The sequence below is a fragment of the Stomoxys calcitrans genome, chromosome 4, assembly GCF_963082655.1.
Source record: "Stomoxys calcitrans chromosome 4, idStoCalc2.1, whole genome shotgun sequence".
In the NCBI taxonomy this organism is placed as follows: domain Eukaryota; kingdom Metazoa; phylum Arthropoda; class Insecta; order Diptera; family Muscidae; genus Stomoxys; species Stomoxys calcitrans.
This window is the reverse complement of record NC_081555.1, coordinates 25720826-25731250: the sequence shown is the minus strand read 5'-3', so window position 1 is coordinate 25731250 and position 10425 is coordinate 25720826. Positions and strand designations below refer to the sequence as shown.

At 38.4% G+C, this 10425-nt stretch overlaps 2 long non-coding RNA genes across 2 annotated transcripts; one reads left to right on the top strand and one right to left on the bottom strand.

The window, feature by feature from the left end:
- Window positions 1–6459: 6459 nt before the first annotated feature.
- Window positions 6460–7579, bottom strand: LOC131996788 (uncharacterized). Its single transcript, XR_009397999.1, has 3 exons — window positions 7357–7579; window positions 7196–7289; window positions 6460–7136 (listed from the first exon to the last, which is right to left on the bottom strand). It is a non-coding gene; the product is annotated as an uncharacterized LOC131996788 (long non-coding RNA).
- Window positions 7580–7705: 126 nt separating this feature from the next.
- LOC131996786 (uncharacterized) lies at window positions 7706–8383 on the top strand. Its single transcript, XR_009397997.1, has 2 exons — window positions 7706–7783; window positions 7848–8383. It is a non-coding gene; the product is annotated as an uncharacterized LOC131996786 (long non-coding RNA).
- The last annotated feature ends 2042 nt before the right edge of the window (window positions 8384–10425 follow it).

The following is a 10425-nucleotide window of genomic DNA, read 5'->3' as shown; positions in this document are numbered from 1 at the left end:
ACTAACGTAGTTGTATAATTACAAAAAATGTATAATTACGAAAAAAAGGTGTATAATTAAAAACGAATTGTATAATCACGAAAATTTGTAAAAGTCGGACAAAACAAACGTATAAAGGAAGAAATAATCGACTAGAATAATCAGGTACTCAATTTATGTACACAGATATCTTTTAATATTGCACTATAGGTTTATATAAAAGTAATATTAGGACGAATACAACATAAAATAAAAATTTGTCAATCTTTAAAGCTATTTGTATTCTTAACCTAATATCACAGTTTGTAGTCATCAATACTAAACCTATATTGCACTATATTTGAATATCTTTAACATGATACGTACCTAACGTCTTGCCTTGTAATGTTTCAAGTTCATACATGTTATTGCCGACAGGTCTAACGATTCGACACTTCAAAAACTTCTTACAAAATTTGGCATTACGATCTTTAGCAAAATCAGACGAAACAGTATTACGGCGATATACTTCTTGACCGGGTAGGAATCTAACGACGCGTGCTCGTTTATTATACCTCTCAGAACTTCTTTCATATGCCTCATGCATTTTCCTTTTCACCTTCTCTCTGATCATTTCCAATTTATCCGGTCGCTGTAAATCAGATATCTCATGATCGGACATGGATAGCAATTTCCGTGCCAACTTATAGTCCGTGCCATTAGAATACATCTCGTAACCGAATAATGAAAAGAAAGGGGTTACTCCAGTTGCCGAATGGACTGATGTTCTAAGAGCGCACTCGATCTCCGATAAGTAGAGATCCCAATCTCGATGGTCTTCATTCAAATATGTCCTTATGGCCGATATGACAGACTGATTTACACGTTCGGAAGCATTGGATTGGGGTGAGTACACTGCGGTTCTCATATGCGTTATTTTATAAGCAGATATCATATCTTGAAAACTTTTGGATATGAATTGAGCACCATTATCGCTGTGGATCACCTCCGGTACACCAAATTTATGAAAAATTTCACTTATTAAAAATCGAATAACATTGGCAGCAGTAGCATCACGCATAGCCTTCAAGAAAGTGAATTTGGTGAAGTGATCCACAACGATAAAGATGTACGCATTACCATTCTTAGATCGCGGGTACTTCCCCAAGAAATCAATATAAAGCTTTTGAAATGGCCTATCCGTAATCACTTCTTGTCCAATACTGGGTCTCAAATTCTGATTACAGGGCTTCGTCTCCTTACAGACCTGACAATTCTTGACAAATCGTTTAACTTGGCTCGCCATATGTGGCCAATAGAAAAACCTTCTGACTCTTTCTAGCGTCTTCGTGACTCCACCATGAGCGGTTGTTAGAGTATTATGGGCTTTTTCAATAATAGCATGGGCAATACCGGACGGGATCCATAACTTCCACTTACATTCCTGTTCCAGTTCCTGGTCAAAAATGGTTCTCTTATAAACGTATCCATCATCAATTTTCAAATCTGGAAGTTTATCCTTGTTTTCGGTTATGGTCTTTATGAGGTCGAGGTATTCCTCGCTTTCGAATTCTGTTGTCTCAAAATCAAGAAGTTCTTCTGATATCTCTTCAATCATGATATCTTGGGGCGCCCTGGACAACATATCCGCAACAACATTATCTGAACCCTTTCTATGTTCGATCTCAAAATCAAATGGTTGGAGTTGGAGTGACCAGCGCGCCAGTCGACCACTAAGATCCTTTAGGGTCATCAACCATTTAAGACTGGCGTGGTCAGTTATGACGGTGAATGGCATCATCTCCACATAGGGTCTAAATTTCTTGATAGCCATCACCGCCGCTAGGCACTCCTTCTCCGTTACGCTATAATTCCGTTGGCATGCGTTCAATTTCTGCGAATAGAACGCTATAGGGTGCTCCTCCTTCTGGTCATTCAATTGATAGAGAACGGCGCCGATACCATAGTCCGATGCATCGCATTGTATAAAAAATCTTTTCGAAAAGTCCGGGTGGCGCAAAACTGGTGCAGACGTCAAAGCCTTCTTTAAACTCTCAAATGCCTCAATGGCCTTTCCAGTCATTTCAAACTTCTTTGCCTTCTTGAGAGTGTCGGTTAACGGTGCTGATATTGAAGCAAAGTCCTTAATAAACCGTCTGTACCAGCCCGCCGTACCCAAAAAGCTCCTGACTTCCCTGGGGCTTCTCGGTATCTTGATCATCCGAATCGCTTGTACCTTATCGGGGTTCGTCTTAAGCATGCCATTTCCAATTATAAAACCTAGATACTTGAGCTCCTGGAAACAGAATTGAGACTTTTTTAACCCAATTGTTAAATTAGCCTCTTTAAGACACTTAGCTACTTCCTCCAACAGTCTTAAATGCTCATTGAAATCGCTAGAAATTATCAATAAATCGTCCAAGTATATAAAAACATTTTCCTTGAGGCGCTGTGGAATAACTCGGTCCATAAGCCTACACAAGCGTTGGGCCGCGTTACATAAACCGAATGGCATCACTCTGAACTGGTATAGAGGACGTCCAGGCACCGTAAACGCTGTGTATGGCTTACTTTCCTCGTCAAGTTCAATTTGCCAAAAGGCATACTTTAGATCCACACTGCTTATATAATATGTCTCATCGATTCGGCTTAGAATGCCATCAATATTTTGAAGGGGATATGCGTCCTTCACAGTTAATTTATTTAATTTCCGGGCGTCTAAGCAAAATCGATTTTTTCCAGGTTTCCTTACAATAGTGGTCCTGTTGCTCCAAGGACTGTTGCTCTCCTCAATAACCTTCAGACGGAGCATAGTATCTACCTCATCATAAACAAGAGCCTGTACCGCTGGAGACATGGGATAATATCTATCCTTAAATGGTGCAGCACCCTCAATCAATTGAATTGAATGTTTTTCCAGGCTGGTCTGACCAAGGCCCTTTTCCTCAAAGGTATCGAACTTAGCTACTACCTCCTTCAATCGTTCGTTCTGATCATCACTCAATACATGGGGATTCAGTTTATACACCTCTCCCTCCTCTATCAAATCCTTTTGGACCTTATCGATGTCGATTTGAGCGACTTTAATAATATCCGGAGCCAGCCGAAATAGTTTCCAGAAATCAATTCCGAGATATAACTCCTGATCCAAATCTGGGCATAGATAAAGTTCAAGTTCATGTTTTACCTCTTTATATAGGATTTCTAATTTAATCTTTCCTAGTACTCTGTACTCTTTTCCACCGGCAGTTCGAACATTCGAAAACAATTTCTTTATGTCCAAGCTTAATTTCTCTATGAACTCTCGGCAACCCTTCCCTAATACACTGACTGAGGCGCCGGAATCTAAAAGGCCTTTAAGTTTAATGCCTTGAACCTCCACCTCTGCGTAAGGTCTGGGGTCCATATTTTGACTTACATGTTTGATTGACTCTAATACATTCTTGAAAATCTTTCTTTTTTTCTCAAATTTTACGCGCACTTTAGGCGGGTTTCTTTTATTCGCAGTTACAGAATCCAATTCAAATATGCGTGATCTAATCTCGTTATAATTTTTCTCTCGAGTTTCTAGTGGTATATAATGTCTTAATTCAGGTTTAAAATTTAATTCATTTGCTTTAAAAATGTTATTTATTATTTCATTCTTATTTCTATTTTTAGATGATGATGCTATTTCTCTGATCTGGGGGAATTCAGGATTGGACGTGGCCCCCCGGCATACTCCACGCCCTGATTCAGGTTTCCCTGTTTACAGGACGGGCATTTGGGAGAAATAGTCCCAGGTTTTCCACAACGGTAGCAAAACAAATTTCTTTCGGTGGAGTCGCAGTTTCTGAAAGTGTGGCCTTGTTTCTGGCAATTCCAACAAAATAAAGTTGGTTTCGTTTTTCGGATGAACTGTATGGCGGATACTTCCTCACCTTTAGAAGATTCGTGGTCACATTCGGATGAACCTTCCGCGTATATTTCGCTGACCTGACGAATTGGACGAGATGGAAGTACAGGTCTTATTTCCCTTCTTGGAAAATTCTTCTCCGCTTCATTGCACTCTATTCTCAGCTGTTCAACGGACGAAACTTGAATGGGGTAAATAATTCTCGCTACACTCTCTTTAACATTTTTCTTTAATATCTTCATCATATCATATTCGGATATAGGTTGGACTAACTTAGCCCTAATCTGGCCCATAATATGGAAAAATGTATCAATAGACTCATTTGGTTGTTGTTTACGCTGAGCTAATTCTGTCACTATTTCAAAATTGGATCTGGTGGATTGATATTGGCTTAACAAACTATGCTTCAAACTGGGCCAATCCGAAAACTTATTCGTTTTCAGGGATAGCCAATACCATGACTCGGCTGGACCGGATACTATTAAAGAAAAATCCCTTAATATCTCTGCCCATGGAATATGGTACTGTCCCTGAAAGTATTCAAGACGATACACGAACTCTTCAACGGAAATACCCCCTGAAATGCCATCAAACCTTAGTCCCAACTTGTCTATTCGCACACGCTTATTTTCCCTCAGTGTATCATTCGGAAAATGACTACATACTGAACCTGCCACAGAATTGCCATTGGTTGGGCGGTTGCCATTATTTCCTGTTTCTGGTGCAGACAAATTGTCCAAGCCCCCTAAGCCAGAATTAGATGCCGGTGAACTGGGTACATTCCGATTCAAGGTAAGTTCAGTTAACCTTTTTACAGCCTCTGATAACTGTCCTATTGTATTCTTCAAACCACCTAATTCATTCTGGATCATACAAACATTGTTTTCGAGGGCTCTTTGTTGCCTAAGGACCTCTACATTACCATTTCCTGGCGGTTCAGACCTGGCCCCTCCAATCGGTGTCCCACCAGCTGATGGACCCGATGTATTGTTGTTGCCTGTCCCCGATCTTATTGTCCCAGACAAATCGGTGATTTGGCTTGTACTAGCCTGGTTTCCAACAGACATATCGGTAACGTATCTACTTCTTTTCTCTTCACTTTCTACAAATGAATTATTTGCATCAAAACTTTCAGGAATTTTTCTCTTTTTCGCCTGGGATCGAGTCTGAATGCTCATAACCTTTCTCTAATTGGACAATAATTTTAACGCCTATATTAAATTATTAGTTTATTTAGAGTATTTATTTTTCTCTTATCTAGAACACATATATTATATTCGGGGGTTTTACGTGAGTAGTGGTGGGTACGGGTTATATTATTGACTCTCTTTCGAGCACCAGTCTGAAATCTGGGAAATCAAAATTAAAACAAAACAAAAATTTTTTTTTTTTCGTGCTTTCGACACCAATATCTTGCAAATGATGCCAATTTCATACCTATTTGCCTGATACAACGGACCTCTAAATCCTATCTAGAGCGGCTATCAGGTCTAACATAGATCTGGACACAACATTAAACTGTAACTAACACTACACAAAAATAACGACACAGTATGCTTAGTGCAAAATACATTTTCACATAAAAAAGTATGCCACTAAATCCTCCTGTTGTTGGATTATTCACGTCCTCCTTCATTTCCAGTTTTGAAGTATCGGCTCTTCGTACAACGGACTTTTGAAATTTCCAAAACGGTTACGAAGCTTTCGAACCTCTCCACTTTCCAATCAGGGTTCAGTGTTGGTCTATTTCTTTAATTGAAATGGGCTATTACTTTGTGCTTTGGTGACCTACACAAACATAATTAACACAACATTTGACAAAAATGCTGAAAATCTTCCTTTGGGCGCCATATTGTTACGAGGCCCCTATTTGCGGCCAAAAATGATTTGGGCACCGGCTAGATTTCGTCGCCTTATCAGGGGAGGTCCCATCCCATCATCTTTCGCCCCGGGGTCGTATCAATAAATAAAAATGTTCTAACAAACTAGACAACACTAACACACAAGCACAGATTTCTTCCTAAGTGGGAGGTAGATGGACCCTCCAGTCGCCCTGCCCTACCATGGTCATGTGGACATCCCCTTCTTCAAACATGATCCCTGTATCCCGCTCAAGCCACCACGCCTACCTCACGTTGACACCCCCCTTATATCCACAATTTAGCACAACATATTTCTTTTTTTTTAAACAAGTCCCAACATCATAAATTTTATTTAAAATATAAAGGCCTAAAACTAACGCAATTCGTATTAAGATTCCTGTCTTTCTTTTATCAAAATCATCAACAATAAACTGACAGTACTGAGTTTTAACTAAATTATAGCATTAAATCAATTAACTTAATCTTCTAATTTTTAACTTTCTTGTTACATGAAACGAACACTGAACACTAGAACTTGCAAAGAAGGATAATCAAATTAATATAAATAAAAACGGTTAAGCCTGGCCTACCTAAGGGAGCTCTCTTAGAAGGGACACACTGCTGGGAATAGACACCCTACAAACGCGTACTCATGAACGTTTTGCAAATTCTATCACATAAAAACAAGTAAAAAAAAACGTAAGCTAAAACTTAGGATATATGAAAAAAATATAAAAAAAATGGTCAATAAATAATAATGTAAGAAATAAATATGATGGTAAAAATAAAGTAGAAGGTAGTTAAAAAATCAAAATATAATAATCATGTCAATATCCACATACAAAAAAAAAGGTAATGAAAAGTTTGATTACTATTGCATTATAACCCCAAGGTTTTAATCTTTCGGTATCATCTATTTCGGGAGGAGAATAAAACGTTTCGTCATCAGTCGAATTCGCCTTTTCAAAGTAAGGTTAGTATGTGTGCGTGACTTCATATAATTTCAAATTCAAAGTCGTTGGAGGTGTTCAACTGGTGGTACCTTTTGCCATCACCAAAACAAAAGTGTACGGCCGAATACAAGCAAAGATTCCGCTTTCCAGAGATAACTGGGATAGTTCCCCTAATTTGGATAGCCTGATGGCAACAATTGTGCACCTCTGGATTAACGTTGACCAACGATTTTTCATCCAACCAAACCTCTCGGTCTGGACAACAACGGACGGAATTTCCTCTCTCGCCCTCTTTTGGGCACAATAAACTAAAAAGCGGCCTACCTTTATAACCACCAGATGAAACGGTGGCGTTTGCGGTAATCACCGTTCAATGTGTGTTTCTGAATCGGGGGGAATTCACTTTAGCCTTAACCCAGCCACTTGCACCAACAAAAATTTCGCCTCCTCTCGTCCAGGAGGCTTTATCTGCAAATAACAGGGTTTAAAACACCTTTCGGTCATAGAAATATAACCTAAAAACTCACTTTATCTTATTTGGTATCTTTATTTATTTCTCACAGTCTCGATTAAAACAGCAAAACGACTTATGTCGACACACAAAACACCCACTGGAATTTTCTAAACAAAAAAAACGTCTCCTTAATGACCGCTGCCCAAGATTTTGTTAACTTAACAAAACACTAACCTCTTCCTTATTATTACTTTGCAATTCAAATTTAAATACACATCTCTCAGATATAATGTCATGCACTTTTCTTTTCAACTGACGCCAAAATGCCTAATTAACCCTCTTTTATTACTTTGTTCTCACTCAATCATAAAAATTAGCCATCTTGAGTTAATAGCCATATTGATTTTATGCATTAACTCCGGTTTTAGAACATTTGTAACCCAATAGCTAACATTTAAATTCTCTTAAATCTTTTCGTTTGGAGCGGCTACTTTATATGAATGAAAACCGCTTTATCGTCGTATAGCCGCCCAACAACAATCTCACCCAGTGTAGTAATTCGCCATATGCAATGGCAAATAACATACGCAATGGCAACTCTACGCGTCAGCTGGGCGAAACCCATCTGTTTACTTCGTGGCTCTTGGTAGAAGGCCATAAGGTAATATCGTTCCATCATTTCTCCGCAATTATTTATTAATATTCCTTTCTTCCTCTATTTTCAGGTACCGGGAAACATGCTACGGTGGCCTGCCTGATGCCGTGATTGCAGGTTTATGAAACCCATCCTCTTGGGTATGGATGTATTTCATAAATCCTGACAATCACTTGCATCAGGTCTGCAATCTCTCGGCAGGTTCCCCCTCGCAGAGCTGGGGTTAGCCATCGGGCCACATATAAAAAAGGCAGCCCCAGTTCTCCAACGTTTGCCCGGGGAAGCCGCCGTGAAATAAACACCGCTTCCCCCAGCCTGTAAGAATGGGATCCAGTAATTGACCATTCCAACGAGGGACAATAAGAACAACTGAAAACAAAAAAAAACTTGCGCATGGCAGACCACACGTTCACATTGCTGTCGCTGGTCTGCCGAACGGTGTGCCCAAGTTAATCCCAACTCCTCCTGTCGCAGGAAGGCACTAGGAGTGGGGAGTGTGACGTGGAAGTCGGCCGCCACGCAGACGTAAAGGCCTCTTTATAGGGGACATCCACGCCAATTTTTTTTTTTTCTCTGGCACGTGGTATACTAGGGTGTCCCGCAACATACCTTCCATTTGAGTTCCATATTGTCGTGATTGGTCTTTATATATATTTGGTAGATTTTGGGGGTGGTGCGGGCCTTAGGTACCCCATCCGAAATTTAGATACCAAATTTTTGTTTTTAGGTAACTATAAGAGAGCACACAGAATTTCGCTTAAATCGCACCACCCACCTCCGATATCTGGAGTTTTTGAAATTTAGGGTGAGAGTTGTCTTGTTACGCTACGAAGTTGATTTACACAATCAATGTTGTTGTAAACACACAGAACGAAAATTGTCCGCGTGTGTGTGTGTAAATATGCGGGAAGCGTGTGTACGTGTATAGACAATAGGCAAAAGAGAAAAAACACAACAAAGAGAAAGCCATTTGAACAGCAATAAAATTAGGAAATTTTATCGAAAACAAGGAATTTTTGAAATTCTGGCGGGGGCTTAAACTTTTCTGGGGGTGCTTAAAAGAACGGAATCTTGATGGGATTTTATGCAAAATATAGCAATGTAAGATTCCAATTTGAAAATTGAATTTAAAAAACTTACCATTAACTAGTTAACCAGTGTCTTTAAACCAAATATGGATTTCTGAAACACTTCGATAGAAGTTAAATTAAATATTTAGTAAATCTTTGAATTAAATAAACAAAGTGACGAAATGTGAAATGTAAAATTAAGCTTTTCGAAAAAACTAAAAAACTTACTGCATGTTGTTGTTGTTGGAGCCGCAGTCCTGCATAGGGGGCAGTATATGACCAGAAATGTTTCTGAATCGATACTAACTCATATATGTTCACTGTTGCTTGCAGTAAAGATCAGTTACTATGTAATTGCTCAGTTCATATAGAATAGTTATGCCACTGTATAATAGTTCACTTGTAAGGCCAATCAATGACAACGTTAACCTGCTCCAAAGAGGAATCTTTTTTAAAGGTCACTTAAATTGCAAGATTGCTTATTAAATTACTTTGCTATTTTCCACTTCGACTTACATTTTATGAATTTAAGAAGCAAAACAGATTCACTTTCACATTTGACACATTCCTTTTTCACAGACAATGTACTTTTTGTAGTTGAAAATATTTATTTCCCGTTCACAATTTGTTTTTATTTTCACCCGCGTTTATCGTTTTATGCTCTTGTTGTTGTGCTCTTCTGTTACGTTATTTTTTTTTTCAAACGGGCTGCGATTACATAAAGCGACATGTCGCGCGACAGATTAGGCTTAACAGGTGACAAAAGTATCGTGCTACACAATCAATCTTTAAATAAGTCCATGAATTTGCCTTTGACCTCATGACCTTTTGGGATAAATGTGATGATTATTGGAAAAATTAGTTTTAAAGTTTGCTTAGTAGGCAAAAAATATCATTTTAGTAATTTTAATCAAAGAGTCAGCGTCAATCTGATATCATTCATTTTCGATGACTCGATTTCATAGTCGATTATGCAATTTTCGATTAGTTTAATATCGATTTCTTTTTTGTGGGCGCATCGGCGAATTGCTACAACTAAGCAAAGGAAACTTGATATGTTACAATTTGTAAACAAGGCGAAGAAAATTCGATTCGCACTGACATTTAAAATTCGGCATTTGGCAAATTTGCTTCGACCAATTACAACAAGAATATAAACGTTTATGAAAGGCTCTATCACACTATATGTTCTTGTCTTATGACATGCCACTTTTTATGTATAATTGATATTTCATTAGAAAGTCAAAATTGCCAATTTACATACGATTCTTCATATTTGCTATCACACTATTCAAGGCGGATTTAAAAAGGTGGTCACACGCCAACTGTTTTTAACAGCCGGCTAGATTTGACGGTATTAAGATAACAGATTTTTTTAATGCATTCTCTTTGTTGTTATCTTTTACGCACACTTTCTCCACACGTACACACAAATTTCCTTGTTTGTGCTGGCAAAATCAGCTTGATGGCAAGATGGTGATTTTACCACATGGTTTTTATGTACAAATAAGACAACCTTTAAAATAATACAGCCATGCAAACTATTATATTAATTTTGTATGACATAACCTAAAAATG